Below are 6000 nucleotides of genomic sequence, written 5' to 3' on the forward strand. Positions count from 1 at the left end.
CCTACTGACCTTCTAAGTTGTCTTTGGCATTTGTGGTTTGAGAAGTCTGGAAATCACCACCGCTCCCCTTGATTCAGTTCCCCTGAGTCTTACTCCAGGTTAACTGAGGCCTCTGCCTGTGTAGCTCATGCTGAACTGTGCTCCTCTCCCAGCTCAGTGCAACAAACTTTTCCCATCAACCATCCAGGTTGTCTTGGGCTAGAAATTTGTTTCACTCTTTCTTTTCGTGGGTTCTGCTGTCCTAGAATTTGTTTTGAGCCATTCTTTACAAGTGTTTGGAAGGGATTGGAGGAGGGCTCAAGCAAGTTACTGCTTGTATTCTGCCATTTTTCTCTGCTCCCTAAAGAATATTTAAAGAGGAGAAATTTATTCAGCTGGGAGTGATTGGGAAGGCATTAAGAAGTATACGATACTTGATGTGAACCTTAAAGGACATATATAATTAAGCAAGCAGAGAAAAAGAGGGTACATTTTCAAATTTAGGGATTCCTTGTTTGTAAGTACAGGAATAAAATAATGCAAAATGCGACTTGGAAATTTCTACTTTTTTCAAATGGAGTGAGGAGCACACAAAGTGGGAAATGATGCACAATAATATTAGAAAGTTAATTTGGAAGCAGACTGTGAGGTGTCTTAAAAGCTAGGTAAAAATATTTTTATTACATACAAGAGAAAATAGAGTTACTCAAGATTTGATCAGGGTAGATTTGACATGGGTAGGCCTCTGTATTAGAAAGGGTATTTATACACCTATGTGGAAAACTTATTTGGGAGGTTTGAGGTTAGGATCAAAGATAACAATTAGGAGGCTATTACAATAGTTCAAATGAGAGGTGATTAGAGCCTTGATTAAACATGTGCCTGAGATGAGGTAATCAATGGAAATATATTTTATAGGATTTAATAATTTTCTGGTATGATAATTGTAGGTATGGTGAAGGTTATTGGCAAAATAGTCACTTCAAAATGAACTAGGAAACTAAACTTCTTACCCTCACCGTGGCAGAAATCATGATTCCCAGTATAAAGTTTTACATTTCAGTGGGGGGAAATAAGGATGTCAGAGTGAAGGTATTTAGCTTTGTTGTGACCATGTGATAACCTTTAATGTATCATTTTAGTAAAATATACTGGAGTGATGACTATAGCCCACAGTAATGTTAAATCATCCTTACTTGTAGTAAGCTTCTCTCTATCTCCATCTTTACTTCCTCATATTACAGTTTAAATTCTCTAGCTTTTCTTTGTTAACAGGTGGAAATGAAAAACAGCCATCCATTGTATTCCTTGAAATATTCTCTTAATGACCATTATCTAAATCTAGTTGGTCTTCTAACTGTACTAAATATCTTATTCCTTATTTTTTTTTCTTACACAGATTAGTTCTTAGTTCTTTATATATTTATGTGACTCCCATCCAAATATTCTGATTGTTTCCAGATACGTTAAGGACCTGATTTAGGGAATAGTTTCTAAAAAGCATCTGAGAAGATGATATATTATCATGACTATATGATGAATAAAAATTATATGATTATCTATATATCTCAATGAACACTATTCTTCAAGTATTTGTTGTTTTATGTGTCTTTAAAAATGCCATGGCATGTAGATCTCTTCTCCACTACATTCTTATTCCAAAGTCTCTTTGTGATCTGGATATGAGAGGTTTCCAACAGTTATAAACTTATGAACTTGGAAATGAATCATGTTGCTCCAAGGATAGCTCAATTAATTTAGATTCAGATCATCAAAAATGTGATCTACTGGTTTGTTATTATTTCCATTATCACCATTGTTTTGCTCCTGTCAACTTAATGTTGGATGGAGCTCAGATATACCCAAAACTGAGGAAGTTGTTATCCTGTATGAATTACTTCTTTCTTACTTTGATGAACTATTACATAAATAGGCATAAACAGAAATCTAATTACATTGGCATAGGGAACTCTGCAAAGAGAAAACTACCTATTAAAATAAATAGACACTAAATTTCATTTTATATAGGCATGTCCCAAAAGTTCTTATGCAGTTTTAGATAATTAAAGTATAAATTTGAGAGTCACTCTGCATATGTGATATATGAGCAAACCATGAACATGGAAATGAGCCAAAGGTTTTGGAAGAATTTTTAATGACCATCTAAATGCAATGGCATTTTTGGCCGGCTTGTTCCAAAATAAAAAAAAAAAAGATAATGAATTGCTCTATATATCCACCCCCTTTGTTTACTTGTGAACATTTGTGTTGGTTTTTTTTTTCATACAAGCTCTGAATATTTTATATAAAGTAGATAAATATGTAATTGGTTTATATTGAAAAGGGTCACTTGTTTTCCCTCTGTGGGTGGGTCTCTCTCCTCTCCTCCCCTCTCCTTCCCATGCTCTCTTCTCCTCTGGCCGTCTCTCTGTCTGTCTCTATGTCTGTATCTGTCTGTCTCTCTCTGTATATGTGGGTGATGCCTTCAGTTAAAAAGAAAAGTATGATAATGTTTGTGTCAGAAAGGAAGTTTGTATAGTTCTTTGCTAGTAAATGATGTCTCCATTGTGAAAGTTTGAGGTAATAATTCTGGATCATATCCACACCTACTACTTTCCAATTTTGCAAAGAAATTAGAACTTTATTAACAACTTTAAACAGCATCTCCAAATACATTCTGGAGTGGTAGGATCCATAAAAAGATGGGGTGAGACAATTTTCAGCCCAAGACAATTTAGAAAGTCGATGATAAAGGTCTATTTCACAGGGATGAAAATGGAAGGCACTCCAGTTCAGGCTATGCCAGCACAGGCCATGCCATAGGAAATGAGCAGCAGGCCTTGGGGGCAACTGGATCAGGGAGAGACTGCTGCTGCTTCCAGAACTCTTAATCCCGAAGGTAAATGATCAGACAATTAGTCAGAAGGATATCACAGGAGTCTTTTTGGTGGCATTGGGTGTAGGACTCTTGTATTACTGAAACTGAGATATGATTCATGGTCCTGGGTCACAAAACAAGGGTGCAGAATAGCACTAACCGACCAAAGCTTGTGGCTGCAGGGAAGCTGGGAACCTGGTCACAGTATCAGGTCACAAAGAGTGTTTGTGATCACTCACAGACTAGAACATGGGCCAGGAAAGTAGTAAACATAGCACTCCTTAGATCATACCACCTTGGAAGAAATAAAAGCTTACAGACCCCCAAAAGTAGCTCTGAAAGCATCTGCACAAAAACCCTGAAGCCTGGAACCCTACTATTCCCTGGTTACAAGGAAAAATATGAATTTGTCTCAGGCCCTAGAAGAGTTCAAAAAGAGTTTTAAAGGTCAAGTTAAGAGAGCTTAAGGAAAAATTTGGAAAAGAAATTACAGTAATGCAAGAAAATCATGAAAAAAGAGTCAGCAGTTTGGTAAAGAAGGCACAAAAATAATGAAGAAAATAATACTTAAATATAGAATAGTAGCAATACACTATTATGTTATTATTATTAGTGTTATTATTATTATTACATATTTAATGTTCTTTAAACTATTGCACAGGAGGACAAAGTGACTTTTATGTACTCAAAATAAAATTATTATAACTAATACTATAATAATATTAATCAGTATTGTGAGACAACATCTAAGGAAGCTAGTCTACAATCTGTGTCCCTGGTGCAGATACCAATGCAAATAAAATCTATACTCTTTTAAATTGTTGAAGTATATTGCTCCCTTCTATTCTATAACAGTTCAGTGAATATGACCCTTTACCAGTTTTTTCTTTTTACACACACACACTCACACACTTGCACATGCACACACACCCCAATCTATTCTTATAAATTAAATATATGTAGACAGGTGTTATCAGTTTTTATTTACCAAAATGTCTATATAGCCATTTTTGCTGAAGTTCATTTGGTGTATTGCTGACAATCAAGTTCTAAAACTCATTTTGAATTCTCATCTAATCCTATAAAATGCTAGCTATTACTCTCCTTACCCTTCCCACCTCTTACCCAATCTACTGTCATCTGCAAACAATGAACCTGTTCCTTCCTAAATTCCAAAATGAGAATTAATCCCAAATAGCTGCCATTATGTATCTAGAAAGTAACCTCAAGAAAAATTGTTTCCAGCCTTAAGAGTTCAGGTATAGAAGGAGAAATGAGAGTAAAACACAATGATAAATAGAATGAGTAGAATCCATCTTTAGTAATGGTTTAGTACCCACATTCTTTTAAGCCACCTGAAGATTTATTGGCAAATGTATACTTTGAAAACCCTGCTGGCATAGCAGCATGAAAGAGCCTTAATCACTGAAACATCAAGGGTGATGGCATTATAGAAATTCATACTCACACACAAACAAAGTGCTTGACACAGATGAATAATTGATGGGTTTGCACATTTCACTGTTACTCACTGGACTGAACAAAAGCCTCAATCTTAAGATAAGTTTTATTTTTTTTTTTGGTCTATTTTCTTTTGTAAACAGTCCTTTGGTATTTTCAAAAGAGAGGGAAGATTCTTTCTCTTGAGATTTCACATAGAATGCCTGTGAAAAATATTAGTACAGCATTTAATGTGACAAGAAAGCTTATTCTGAATGTTCTATGATAAACACTACTTCTAACAACATGAAAACTAGCTACATGTGATTTTTAAAGTATATTCAAATACACAAACTTTAAATAACTGTTTTCTAAGATTCTCCCCATTTTGGTATAATTAATTATTAATCTTTTCTCTTTCACATAATTTATACAAAATATTTTTTGAACTCTTGTAATGTTTAAGACTACTTTTGGACCTTTTTTTTTTAAAAGTAAGGCTTTTTAGAATTTTCTTAGCAATCAAAATCTCTAAGGCAATTTTCAGTTGTAAAATTAGATTAACAATCAATTCATCAGTCTTTATTTAGTACTTACTATGTACCAGGAACTGTACTAAGTGCTGAGGATTTAAATAACTTGTAAAAATAATCTAGGCCTCTGAAAAATCTATTTTTCTGGTTATTAATATTTCTTAAATCAGAAAGGAATTCTGTTTGGTCTGTATTGTGTCATTGGTTCAAGAAGATACTTAGGAAAAGATCTTAGGAAGAACCGAAGGATCCAGATATATTTTGTGTAGTACTACCAATGATAAATGCCATGTATAAAGTGCTTTAATGACTTAAAGAACCTGACAGGTTATTTCATTTCATTTTCAAAACAACCTATAAGATAAGTATAGAATGTATAGTAATATAGTAGTATAACATGTAGTAAGATTCCATGAGATCATAGATTTAAAACTGGAAATAATTTTAAATGGCATATAATCCAACTCCTCTTTTTTCACACAAGCAAAATGAAACACATAGTAATTAAATTCCTTGCCCAGGGTCATACAGCTACTAAATATTTGACTAATACTAAATAAGAAACAAGTCTTCTTAATTCCATTTTCCACATTCTAGCCTATCTATAAGGCTGCCTCAATAATAATGCATTCACATTAAGAGCAAAGTGGTATTTTATAGTATGCTGGATTTTGAGTCAAAAAGATCAATTTCATATCACATCTCAAATACTTATTAGCTGTGTGACTCAGTGAATGTAATCTAATCTCTCTGACTCAGTTTCTTTATCTGTAAAGTGAGGGGGTTAGACTCAGCCACTAAGATTACTTCCAGTTCTAAATTTATAATTCTGTAGAATTTTAATGTTATTTATAAAGTATTTTTCAATCAACAATCCTGTGAGCAGCAGAATAGTAGTATTTCCTCATTTTGAAGCATGTAGGGGGCAAGCAGTATGGTCAGTTACATAAGTGATAAGTATTAGAATTCACACTTGAATCCAGTTCCCTCCTCAAGTTCAATACTCAAAATCATGAAATTTAAATTAATTTTGTACTAAAGATAAGTTTTCTCTAAATTTGTTTTCTTTTATGGAAAAAATTATGAGCAAATAAATTGATTTATTGGAATAAAAAAGAGGGAAGGAAAAAAAACAAATAATGGAAATTTTGAACCTATCAGAAAAGCTAT

Source organism: Phascolarctos cinereus, unplaced genomic scaffold (genome assembly GCF_003287225.1).
Source record: "Phascolarctos cinereus isolate Bilbo 61053 unplaced genomic scaffold, phaCin_HiC Scaffold_4;HRSCAF=312, whole genome shotgun sequence".
NCBI lineage: Eukaryota > Metazoa > Chordata > Mammalia > Diprotodontia > Phascolarctidae > Phascolarctos > Phascolarctos cinereus.